The sequence below is a fragment of the Diorhabda carinulata genome, chromosome 7, assembly GCF_026250575.1.
Source record: "Diorhabda carinulata isolate Delta chromosome 7, icDioCari1.1, whole genome shotgun sequence".
NCBI classification, from domain to species: domain Eukaryota; kingdom Metazoa; phylum Arthropoda; class Insecta; order Coleoptera; family Chrysomelidae; genus Diorhabda; species Diorhabda carinulata.
This window is the reverse complement of record NC_079466.1, coordinates 20932125-20946313: the sequence shown is the minus strand read 5'-3', so window position 1 is coordinate 20946313 and position 14189 is coordinate 20932125. Positions and strand designations below refer to the sequence as shown.

Genomic DNA, 14189 nt, shown 5'->3' with positions numbered 1-14189 from the left:
TTCGAAATTTATTGTTTCGAAAATATAGTTTGACGTTGTTTTGAGTTCGAGTATCTACTCGAACGAGAGGTTGTTATATCACTCTAATGAGATGTAATAACGTCGATATTAGTCAGTGTTTCCAACCCTCTCCTTGCAAATTCCAGCCATTGGGAATGTTGATATCGACAAAAACATCGATGAAAATAACTCAGAGAGATGTTTTCCCATCATCAGGTTAATATTCAGGTATCATATTCGTTGTAGTTATTTCAAGAATTGATTTGGAGATGTTCATTAGTAAGCCAAGTGCTATGTTTGTTCTTATTTATTTTCATGACGAAAAACATCTGCTCACATAAATAGGTGCTACCAAATATGCAGAGAATGCGTGCTGCATACTTTTTTAATCCCAGGTAATTATCCAAACTCTTGAAATATTTTTTATAAAATGTAAGAGCGTTATTCTCATTAGATTTCTCTTTGAAAATACTGTCCGATTGAAGATCTGTCAACTCCATTTGCAAATGAACTGGTACCTGTGAATCTTCAAAATTGAATGGATTGTTGAAAATTGGGAATTCCATTTCATTCATTTTGTGAAGGTCTTTAAAACGATTGTTGAAAATATTCATCCAATTTTTTTGGTTCACTGTGCCAAATAATTTTAAATGAAGGAAAGCCCCGACTTTCTTTCAAAGGCTTGAATATATGAAAATACATTTGAGTGACAATCAGATTTTTACATTGTAACTTTATATTCAGATCAGTCAAATGTTTATTTATATCAACTAAAAAGGCACAATCAATTCACCAGTCATTGTCATAATCAATTGGTTTGCCTTTTACTAACATGAAAGCTTGAATAGGGACACGGAATGCAAAAAAATCTTTCTAAAACTACTCCTCGACTGAGCCAATGCACTTCTATTGAATAAGGGACTTCAAAAAACTTTTTGTTCAAATCTTGTAAAAATTGCTTGAACTGTCGGTGATTTAGTCCTTTGCTCCTTTTAAAATTTACAATTTTAATTATAAGTTGCATGACATGGTTCATTTTTAAATGTTTGGATGCCAATGATTCCTGATGAATTCTACAGTGAAATTCTACAAAATTCCCCGATGTTTTCTGTTTTACTTTAGTTACAACGCCCGAATGTTTGCCAGCCATGGCAGAAGCGCCATCCGTAGTTGTGCTACTAAGTATAATCCAGTCGAGTTCATATCAAATGCTCAATTACAGAATAAATATCATTTGCTGTTGTAGTACCTGTCAATGGAACGCACTTTCATAGTTCTTCAGTTATTTCAAAGTTACTGTTAATGTCTCTTATAAAAGCAGCAAGTTGAGATGTATCAACAGTATCAGTGCTCTCATCAACAGCCAGTGAAAAGTTTGTAAATTCCTTAATTTTTTCCTTCAGTTGAAGACCTAAAACATTCGTAGAGGAATTGAATGAAGTCTGAAAGCTCTAAAAAACATGATTCTTCTCTCTGTGACACCTTGCGATCGCGGGCCTTATTGGTAATGCTCATTCGACAATTCTTCCAATTCTTCCATTTCGATTGAGATAACTCCAAAACGTATCAACAGCTTCTTCAAATAATAGGATGCCAAACAAAGACTGTACGACGGATGACCCATAAATTCGAAGTTTTTACTGTTCAAAAACGATTTTATTTTATCTGATGTGTGCGAACTTGCATTGCATTGTGTGATTCGTCTTCTGCGATAGGTTTCCCTTATTTTTTCGAAAAAATACTGGTGTACCATTCGGAATTGACCGTTCTGCATTGCTGTAATGGAATGGTGGCAACACGTCTAATTATTCTGAAAAAAAGGCAACATTTCGTTGTATTTGGCTAATATTGAAAGTCACAAGTCGATTGTTTAGATTGATTAGTCGCCTGTCACAATCTTATAAAATTCTTTCAATTTGATTGAATTTCTTCAGCATTTCTTTGCACCAAGCGACACAAGCTGTTTTTTGAGCGATTGTCAAATTATGCAACACAAACTAATGATAATGTAATATTAAATGTATGCAAGGGGAACTATGTCACATGACGATCTTACAATATCAGTTCAAGCACAGCATCGATGTTTTCTGGCACAATAGCCATATCTAAAGTCATAGAAAATCATGGCACGAAAAGATTTGCGATTCAATTCCCAATTAGGAATATCAACTTTATGATAATATTGACGAATTCTCAAAACTTAAGCCCTCGTAATATGAATTAAACCTTCTTTGTAACATTCAATTGATTAGTAGAATATAGACTTACCTTCAGTTAGGTTTGTTGACCACCTGAATCTGTCTAAATTTTGTAAATGATTCACAACCATTTCCATTTTTGTAATATACGCTCCCGTCTCCCTCATTTCGATAAACTACTTCAAACACATAATAATCGAACACTATTTTATTGCATAATGAATGTCTGATTTTTATAATTCAGTCTTCGTTTTCATTGCTTGCTTGCTTGGTGTACCAAATCTGAAATTTAACATTCTTATTTAAATATATATTGCTTAATAAATGATTTTTATTTTTAGGGTCTTTTGTATTTTTGTTCATTTACCACATGAATATCGAAATAGAATATATTTTATCTAGGTACGACCACCATCAAAATTAAGCATTTCAAAACTCATATAAAAAAATGAACGGGTTACGAAAATGGGTTTTATTATAAAAATTATTCTACATTTGGATGCTCCCCTTCAATATACTCCCCTCCCTTCGCCACACACCACTCTATACGTTTTTTCCATTGATCGAAGCAGTACTGCAAGTCTTCTTTGGTGAGGACCTTCAGGAGCTCTGCCATTTTTTCCTTTACCGCTTCCATTGACTCAAATTGGGTCCCTTTCAAAGCAGATCTTTTTCTTTCAAGGAAATCTGAGCAGACCCGTTGACGCAATAGCTTTTGGTCGATATATTTGTTAACTATACAGAAATGAATCGTTAAATAGTAAACGATTGAATTATTACAGTGTATAATATCGCCAGAAAGAGTTCACAGTGACATATATGTTACCCTAGATCATATTTTTATTGTTATCAATTTGGGTATAATTGTATATTTTAGAAGCAGAAGACACTCATTCGTTGATAAAAATATAATTGATTCAGTCATTAATTCAAACGTCCAGCTCTATGGAGTATGAAACATCTTAGATATCGATTAGCTATTACGAAAAAATGTTGACAGCAGAAAGATTTGCTAGAGGGGTAGCTCGAACAAAAATAAGATATGAATATGAACGTATTTGTCCCTGTCTTTAATTTTTCCTTGGCAAAAATATGATTTGTATGCTATCATACCCCCCAAACTTCTCGTCGTGTAATATGGTGCTTGTGTGTTGATAGATGTAAGTGTGTGAAAGATACGGGGAGTCGAAGTAATGAGGTTGATGTGATTTATTACCAACGAGGAAATTTGAGGGTATATATCTTAGATAAAAAGTCATCTGATAATAATAGCTTAACAATATAAATAAAGAAGGATTCCAGTGTATCACAAAAATACAGTTAATTATCCAAATATTTTTTGTTTATGTCGCGGTATGATAGAGGAAGCCGTATTATAATTTATCCTCTGGGATGGAATTTTAAAGCTTCTTCACGCAGTTTTACCAAAGCGACAATCTCACTAGGTACATAATTATAATAACGCTCTTGTTTATATTCATAATCGGCCTGTTGTGCCCCACTTAAAACTCGCAAAAGGCGATGTCCTTGAAACAGCTAATGAGGCACCTTGGCTCAAATCTTCTTATGTTACTAAGCAAACTGTGAAGCTTCCACTACACTATTCGAGAAGTTAATCGAAAAGCAAACTTCACTTCGGTTTGTGCTATCTTACTATCATTGTCGGTTGTTGATTCCGACTCAAAGGACACGAAGTGAAACGATGTTCAAACTCGAAGCGTGTGACTACACTATACGGCCTACCTTAGTTCAATTCAGCTGTACGCAAGATTGGTGCCGCGTTTGCTCACAAAGGAACATAAATAGCATCTTGAGGATATTTTTTGCGCCCTTTCATAAATATGGATGAAAATGAGTCCACACCCGAAATAAAAGAACAATCACAATAATGGATTGAAAAGGGATAACCGGCTCCAAAGAAAGCAAAGACCATTCTATCTTCTCGCAAGGTCATGGCGTCGGTTTTTTAAGATGCCTTTGCGATTATTTCCATTGACTATCTTGAGAAAGTAAAAACTATCAACGGCGAGTATTATGCGAACTAATTGCAACGTTTCAGCGAAAATATCAAGCAAAAACGGCTGCATTTGGTAAAGAAGAAAGTGTTGTTTCATCAAGACAATGCACCAGCTTATACATCCGTTATTGTAATGGCCAAAATTAATGAATTAAACGTTATTTCATACACCCTGTACACCAGATTTAGCCCCATCAAATTATTTTCTGTTCCCAGGCTTGAAAAAATGGCTCGATGATTAAAGATTTTCCAACAATGAAGAGGTTCACGATTCTGATTATAAAAAGGGTGTTTTCTTTGTTGGGCTAGGTATTTCTGGGACCCTCCTTGTTCGTTGGAAATGCACAAAATAAACATTTTACAAATTATTGGTTAATTCAAATTTCAAATCAATAGGAACAATTAACAAAATACAATGGCAGTTTCGCTTTGCATAAAAATATGGTTAGTTATTCTCTTATTAGTAGCCTGGCCTTTTATATATAGCAAAAAAACAATAGACTTAGGATATTTTGTGTTGCCAGCAATGTCTTTTGTAGCTAAACATCTCTTGAGCATTGAGAATCATCTCCATAACGTGGAAGTTTCATAATCTTTTTTTTTTTCGACAAAATAAACTAGAAGAATATCATCACTCAAGTTTGAACTTTCTTAGGATATCGCCATTACTTAAAAAGTTGACACTCGTGTTGATATCTCGACAAGGATTTTGTTGGAAACAAATTAGCACTGTCTTATACCGCTCGCTATAATATTTTTTTTTGGAATATTTGGATTTATTCCGAGTACATTTTTAGAAATAACACGAATTAAACTAAATAATGCCGATATTAAATATATCGTTGCTATGAAAATGTTGATCATTTTTGATACTTTTACCACGTATTATGATTTCTTTAAAAATAAACTTTTCTAAATTTAATTCTCATCCTTTTTAGCGTTCTTTTCATTTGAGTATAATAAAAAATACCGTTCATTACACGTCCAGAAATGAATTTTTCGGTGCTTCCATGACTTCCCGAGAATTTGTCACGCGCGGTCGGAACAATTTTATTTCCCGACTCCTAATGGAATATACTATTTTATACAAATATATAAATTATTATGTATATCAATAAAAATAGGTTTTGTGAATATTTCCGAGGATATATTTCAAAACCAAAATTATGTTCGAAATTAGTCTTTTATCAAACAGGGGTAAATATCAAAGAAAAAAATTGTACGCCATCTATTAGTAAGCTAGAAAAGCTCATCCGTGCTAATGTCGATTTCAAATTCAGAGAATTTACACATTTGATAATATAATTTTGGTAGCTGAGTCTGTCTAACACTAAGGGAGACGTTTATTGTGTGCTAAATTAGATATTTATCAGTAGATGTACATCCGTCATTTAATAAATATACTCGTGCCCTATTGCAATAATAATAATTAATAATACCCTCAAGCTAACACTGTTAAGAATCGTTTAGGTTCGAAATCATCCCTGCCTGAGGTAGAAGTAGATGTCTTCCGGGAATATTATCTAACTAGTATAGAACAACTAAATGAGTTACATCACCCTCTGTATTATCTGCGACGAACTAATGCCGCACCCTATCGTTTAAATATTCCTCATTTGTATACAAAGTTAGAAACATATTATCGATTAATTGGTATTATTAATCAGAAATTAAATATGGAGTTTCAATAAAATTCATTAACGTTATTTGTTGTTAAATTTGATATTGATTACTTCTTTTGCTTGAGTGGAGTTTGTTGATAAAGGAACAGTTTTTTTACGAAAGTTTTATACTTGGCAATCTTAAACTTTCAACTTAAAGCCTGATGCTTGATTGAATTTCCTTCAGGACTTTTTCAATGCCGCTGAATGGCCATTAAAGATCTTACGAACCTATCCTGATAACGTGTCTATTATTTAGAGGCTCACGTTCGTAAATCCTTTTCCCTGTTTGGCTTTTCATATAAGAAAAAATCAAACAAATTGCCTCACAAGTTTTTGCAGTCCATGGTTCATTTACTTAGGATGAAAGGGTTTGTTGTCTCGATTTTGCATTCCGCTGTTTTTATTGATTCAGATACATTGCCGAGTTAGAAACTGGTACGTACAAAAACGAAAACAAAAAATTTTCAATAGATATAATTAATCAGGACCAAGTTCAGAAACAGCATGTCCAGATAATAAATAGAATACCATATTACGAGGGTGATTCAATAAGTAACTTTTACGATTTTTCCTCTCTCAACTAATAGTTGTGTTTGTGTATAAACTGAATATAATGAATTATTTCAGATATTCCTAACTGCTTTTGTTACGTTCAAACCACTAATTTGTTAAATAGAAACAGGAAAAACTTCTAACAAAATGGTTAGATGAGAATTAAATTGTAGAAATATTGAAATTATTTTTACGATTGTTTTAGTTTTGTGTCTCTGCCACACTGATACTTTTTGGATTCTTTATTACAGAATAATAATTTATTCCGCCATTATATCCACAAAAAAATGATAAACATATCTTAAAAATTATGAAATTATTAAAAATTATAATTCTATCGAGGTCTGAATACGTAATCAATAGTTCCTAACTTGTTTCACCACTTCTATTGTTACCCTTTACACAGTTGAATTATCTGATTATCTTCTACGCATGTCGGTTTTCCTTTGTTTGCCAAGCAGTACAACAATCGAATTCACGACATCAATTTTTGAAAACGTTATGTGATACTGTACATGTCTCTAAAATACGAGGGCTGCTACTTAAGTTTTGAGATTTGGATACCGACAATCATTGATCCATGCATGTGAACCCTAAACTGAAAACAACAATCGATGTCATGGGTCTTTCGATACCATCCAAATCAAACAAAAGTGTTTCGCGCACGAATCACTTCGAAGCAAATGGTCGCTTGTTTTTAAAGAATAATTTGACATGACGCCCCGTTCTGTCAGAGCAACGTAGAACGGACAATTTTGAATAGTACACCAGCATTTGTTTGCCAAAAGTCACACATCAGTAAACACACTCAGAACGTGTTGTTATACAAGTGCTATTTGAGTTGTTTGCAGATACTTGAAACATTCAACTTAGTGAAAAAGTGGAATTAATTACGAACATTTTCGTCCGAGGATTTTTTATAATATTCGACAGTAGTGTGCCAATCAACTTGATTCGACTTCTGGTGATGAAGCACCATCTGGAACCACCGTGTTTTCCGAAATCATTCGTGATTGCACTTCGCCAAATGATGAATATCGTGAAGGGGTCCAAAATCGACTGTTGTGAAAGCAAACCGAGAGATTTAGGCATACTTGAGCATTATTTCCACTCGCATACATTGAATACTGTATGAACACTTGGCTGTCAAAGAGATCTGTTCGTGTTGGATACTCCATAATTTAACAATCGGACAAAAAAGGTCGTGTCGATTAATGCAAATAAATGCTGAAGATATTCATTTGCGGTGCTTTAAAAGACGTCTAAAAGAACGTGACAGGCAACGAAGCATGGATCTATGCATATGAACCTTAAGCAAAACAACAATCGACCATAGCCAAATCTAACAAAAGTGGTTCGCGCACGAAACTCTTCGAAGCAATTTTTTTCTGGTTCGTTAGAGCAACGTAAAACGGTTAATTCTGAATGGTATTCCAGCAGTTGTTTGCCAGAAGTGTTCGAAAAAATCAGGGTAACCAATCACAGAAGACGAATCATTCTTCACCATGACAATGCGAATTTTCACATATCAGTTTTGAAGGTACCTCAATCGGAATGGCAAAAATGGTTTGACAATTGGTTCAAAAGCATGAAAAATTGTATTGATCTTGATGGACAATATTTTAAAAAACAATAAAGCCATGTCCAATTATAAATGTTTGCTTCAATTTGTCTATCTCAAAACTTATGTAGCAACCCTAGTATCCACCAAATCTTGGTGAATTTGCATATTCGATCAGAGAGTGTTGTTCAAAATGATCTATTTTGTTACTTAGATGTGGCTATCAAATTCTACTGTACTTACACTCCATCAGGTGCAAATATGTCAGTTGCAAGCGTGACGCAATAAATAATACGTTGAAAAATCACGCGGTGGGAAATAATTATTTTGATTCATAAATTGGTAAGGAGAGGAGCAAAAGTATCAATCTGGTAATTATTCAAAATTTTTCCGTCTATCAACGTCTTCGCTGAGCAAAAAATTCCAACTGTAAAACTCTTCTTATATCCAAAAATTTCAATGCTACTTTACTTTATCATAATTGCACCTTTGGATTCCTCCAGCACTATTATTATATTACGGAATCATTATCAGGGGTTTCAGAATCTACAAACCAGATAATTTTACAATTGGACACTTGAATTTAGTAGTTGACATTACAGACATTGAAGATTAGGAAATGCTTTGATGTAATTCAGTATTTCCTAGTATACTGACTCCGCAGAACTTGGAATATTTTGGATTACAACCAGATACACTAGTTTAACAAAAATATGCATGAGGCTAACCTATTCCCAGTACAGAAACAAGCAGATTAACCAAGAATTTCTGTATTTTCCTAGGATATGGTTCAGGTATATGAATGATATTTCTGCTGTTTGATAACTTGTTTCATAATTTAATTCAAACTGACTGAATAATGTGAAATAATGTAAAAAATAATTTAAGATACTATTTGTAAATAGGAATTGGTTCGGGTAGGATTATTTACAAAAAAAACACCGCTCCTTATAGGTATATACAAGTTAATTCTTTCCATTTTATACGACATAAAATTGCGAGTTTCTATTTCCGGTTCGATTAATTTCTCATTTAATGATGAAAGAAGAAGAGAATTAAGAACTTGATTGAGGTTTAATGGTTACGATAAGAAAATAGTAGTGGATTAACCGTCATTTATTCAGAAAATCTCTTTGTAAGTCTACTTTTTCCCACAATCTAAATGAAAAACAAGAAAAAATTTGATCATGGATCTTCCAATTCGGCTTATCGACAAAAAAATAGCAATTTAGAATTAGTTTATAAATCCAGCAATACTTTAAAACAATTGTTAAAGAATCCTAAGGATTGAATACTGGATTTAGAAAAGAGTGATTTACACTACCTCTACATTATTTGTAATTCTTGTGAAAGTGTGTTGGGAGAAGAAGGAGATCAGTTGATGTCCGGTTGTAGGAGCATATAGCCGATTTGAAATATGTCCGGACAGAAAAATAGAAAATGTATCAATTTGAGAGGATTGAAATACTTAGACTTCATTAGAGTCCATTTAATAATTCATTTGATATATAAAATGAATGTGAAATTCCCTGCCTACTTTCGGTCTCTGAAGACTATAACGCACGTCAGATAGTGTAAATATGAGCGTGGCGTAATATTAGTAGTAAATAGTGTGTTACGTACCATTTGAAATAATTTTTAGAGTGTGTGAACCATTTATGTTTAATTTTCGATAAAAAATAAAACATGATATCTAAATTTCTAAGCTTTATCAACTCAACATATCTATAAAATACACAAATGAACCCCAAACGTCTTAGCAGATTTTCTTTAAATGTGCATGCCTAGGTAAGTTAATTTTTCGAATTAATCTATTTCTACGTTATCAACCATGACTTATCCTTCAGTTACATTTTGATGTTTGATTGTAACTATTGAATTATATTTCTTTATATTAGAGAGAAATGCTTTATTGTCAAAAAATTGTTACAATTTGTAGAACAAAAGCTTGTAAAAATTAAAAAATAAACATAAATATAACCAAATAAAGATACAAATAAAATAAAATTTTAATATTCAAGGATTTTGTCTAAACTCTCAGGAAGAACAAACTTTATTAATTCAAAAACTTACCCAAATTTCGTATGGAACTACTATTGGTTAATATCTTGTTTATACCCGATAAATCATATTTTTTTGGTTCTATTTACCATATATTTTTATAAAACAATTTTTGTGTTATTTGAAAAGTATTCTTTTGATAATCGTCAACATTAGTTTCAACGTTATCGAGAAAATAATAGCTTCTCGAACTGAATATTTTATGAAAGAAGACGAACAATACGAAGACTAATGGCTTATGAAACATTAAGTTGAACGGTAATTCTAATACTACTAATAATAAATGGATAAGCTCATTCTTTGGACACAAAATTCGGATCAAACTGTTGTGGAAAAATACCAAGTTTAATTTGATGATACTAATGATGTAATGCAGGTTTGTACTGCAAAAATTTACTATTAAATTTCGATGACATTAATAGATGGGCATAACCCAAGCCATTAGTGACATAGTGTTCATACAGGGTTTTGATAACGTACCAGCCTATAATAAATTCAAAAAGTCCTAAACTGCGTTATAAAAGTAAAATATAATTGGATAATAGTTTGGAAAATACTTCAATAACTGAAAATTAGGAAATATGTTTTAAACTATTCAAATGAGGGTAAAATAATTCATAAAAGATATTTTAATTTGTAATTGTAAAAACTGTTGATTTTTTCTCGATATAATACGAGATGTGGCTATTAAATAACAAGACTGGTGATATAATACATTTTATTTTAATATTCTGTATATTCATTTATTATTACCTTCAATACATAACCCTCCTTTATCACTAAGTCGCTCTATGTGACTCTTCCAGTATTCGAAAAACTGCAGGTTTTTTCTGTTAGCGCGCCGCTTTTTCTTTGACAACTTCGCAAACTCAAATCTAGCTCATTTCAATGCAGATTTGATTCGTCACACGTTCTTAACTTTTCTTTGTTTGAGTGGTTTCCAATCAAATTGTCAATACAAATATTTTTGCGAGCTTCTTGTTTAAGAGAATTCTAGGTACCAGTTTTGCGCAGACTCTCCGCATGTTAAAATTTTCTTTGTCAATTCCTATAGATTCACCAATCGCACGAATACTTTGCCGATAATCAGATCGAACAAGACTGATGTCGAATGACATCTTCTCTACCATCTTGAACACGAGCAAGCCACTCAAAAACACGTGGACGCGACAAACATCCATTGCCATAGACTTGTTTCAATAAATTATAAGTTTCAGTTGCAGTTTTTCTCAGTTTTATGTGAAATTTCACTACAATCCGTTGCCCTGTTTTTACGTCGATAATTTTTACGGCAAAACAAAAAACAAAGCGAATTCTACAGCTACACTGATTTGGTAGACACGGTAGATATCGCATTCGGAAGAGTAGGCTTCAGGATAAACAACTGAGAGTCGATAACATTTGTCAGATGTGTACTTTTTCTGTAGCAGCGCTAGTTTCGTTACTTAATAGCCACACTTTGTTTATCGTAGTTTTTCATAAATATTTTATAATATATCGTATAAACGTATCATGAAAATATGTTATTTTCGTATTTAGCTAATTTATAATATTAAATATTTGACATAGTTTAGGTTGATATAAGTAAAAACAATAAAGGTAAAGAAACCAAATCAACTTTATTGATAATTCCCAATATGTTTTATCTAGACCTTGTATAAACAATATTTTATTCCCTTGCAGCTTTTGAGAAATCTCTCAAATAAAACAGAGTTAGCCACCTTAGTCAAATATTTAAATGCTACGTTGTATAATTATTTTCGCATAATAATATAAATATTTGATTATGAAATTAGTAGCTTACTTATTTTCATAATCAAATGATATCATAACGAAACTTTCGTTAGGTTTTATTTTGACTCAAGTTGCCAGTGAAAGTATGTTTTCTATTTTTCAACGATATTTGATATTTTGGATGGAATGCATCGATAGTATATAGGGTAGCAGGATTTAAACGAGGTCGCAGCATCGTTGTGGTCCACCAAATGAGGTGTAGAATCGAGAAATTTTGAAAAAAAAACCATAAAGCGGTACTGAATGATCGTCGATTGAAAGTGCGCGAGCTAGCAGATATAATAGGTATTTCAAAAAATGCAGTACATCGCTTATTAACTGAAAATTTGGACATGAGAAAGCTGTGCGCAAGATAGATGCCGCGTTCGCTCACTATGGAACGAAAACAGCCTCGTGAAGATGTTTCCATCGAGTGTTTGCTTCATAGAAATAAAGCCGAACCATTGGTGAAACGTGAAATTATTACTTCACAACCGAAACAAAAGAACAATCAAAACAATGGACTGAATAGGTAGAACCGGCTCCAAAGAAGGTAAAGACCGTTCCATCTACGGGCGAAGTCATGGTGTCGGTTTATTGGGAAGCGCGTGGGATAATTTCTATTATCCCAGAGCACCGTGTACTCTTTGTTCACATTTTTGGTTATCCAAAGATATTATAAATAGGGTAAGAAATTATTTTTTTAACGCAGTCCTACTTTTGCGACAAAAATTTCTAATGTTCTGTGTTTGATGACAAATGAACAAGAATTTCATAAATCGCAAATTTCAATACACAAATAAATTCGTCTAATATACTCAAGATGTGTATATATAACTTTAATAGTGAAATAATCCACGCCGTCTAAGTTATAGAGGTATTGTTGATGAACTTGAGACTTAACTGCCTTGTTTATGGCTAGAAGCAACAGGAAAAAATGTGATAGAAATTGTTCCAGAGAGAAATTATACGACGTGCAATAAAACAGGAGACAGCACCTAATAAAATATATTTTATGAGTAGAGACACGCTTTTTGCGAAAGTTTTTTGCATTAATGTATTTCATTTCGAGCCCTACAATGTTTTATTGCCGATAAAATGTGAAACATATATTAAAAAAATTATTGAAACAACAAAATAATATCAGCTATAGAGTTGGTGAATACGGAGAGAAAGGTTAAAAAAAGTGTAACAAAAGCGAGAAATGTTGATGCAAAAGAAAATGAGAACACAAAACGCGCTGTAAAAGAGGAGATGAACATAAATAGAACTGGTTGAGAGATTCAGTAAAACGAATAATTGGATGGAATTTCAGATGATACTACCAAAAGGGAACAACAACTAAGTATATTCTAGTTGTGAAAATTAAGTGACTTGCAACGTAGCATTCGTTACGGCAACACAAATTGGACCGGCGACATTTTATATACATTTAGTACGATTTTGAGTCTAGAGATTATGCGTTTTAATGAAACCGTATTTTGAATTCATTTTAAAAATGAGCAACAATTAGTACAGTACAAGAGAAACATTTATAAAACTTCAACTAGCCCATAGCCTTTTGTCAAGAGTCCAGGGAGTTCATTTTCTGAAACACTAAAGTCCATGGAAGATTAACTAAATATATACAAAATCCTAGAAATCCTTTCACATGGCTGATTGACGATAAGAATGATCAGATAATAGTTGCATAGTTGAGTTTGAGTTCATCAGATTTTGACTAATAGGTTTGGGTGGCAAAAACTTGCGCAAAAATGGTTACAACAAAATGTTCGAGATGCTTTGATTGTTTGAAACTTTTTTAAAATGATGTTCATTTTTGGTCTGTTAACAAAAGTGAAATTATTGGATTCGATCTGAAAACAGAGCGTTATAGCATGGAATAGGATACGTCAGGCTACCAAAGGCACAAAATAAATCTCCCACTGAGAGTTTGTGCTCCACAGCTAAATATTAAAAGAGCACTCTCAAAACTGAAAAACTATAAAAGAACACAACATGAAGAACAGTTTGTACCTTGCTCCAAGACAATGCGCTTCGTCTCAACAATCTCAATGAACGAGTTTTAGGCCAATAAAAGCATTTCGGTGGCTTCTCAACCTCCTTACTCACCCTGTGTTCTCTTGACTTTTCTCTTATTCTTACAATGAAAACTCATCAGAAGATGTGTCAGTTTTGAACATTAGAAAACATTGAAATGATTGTAATCGATCAGCTGAAGGCTATCGCATTATCCTAGACCAGCGCAGCTAAGAGACATGGAAGACCCGCCACTATTGCTAAGTGGTTTCCCATGTTAAATAGTTTGGAGGAGACAACATTCCACCATGAGTAAATTCAAATGGAATTAATTTGCAGAATCA

The 14189-nt window shown here is 32.9% G+C and overlaps 1 protein-coding gene across 8 annotated transcripts in view; it reads right to left on the bottom strand.

Moving 5' to 3' along the window:
* LOC130896862 (eye-specific diacylglycerol kinase) overlaps positions 1–14189 on the bottom strand; it is a 257836-nt gene that overhangs the window by 174638 nt on the left and 69009 nt on the right. For all 8 annotated transcript variants that reach the window (XM_057805221.1, XM_057805220.1, XM_057805227.1 and 5 more), the window contains one exon: positions 2269–2480. The gene's annotated coding sequence lies outside the window, so the exon portion shown is untranslated. The remainder of the gene's footprint in view (positions 1–2268; positions 2481–14189) is intronic.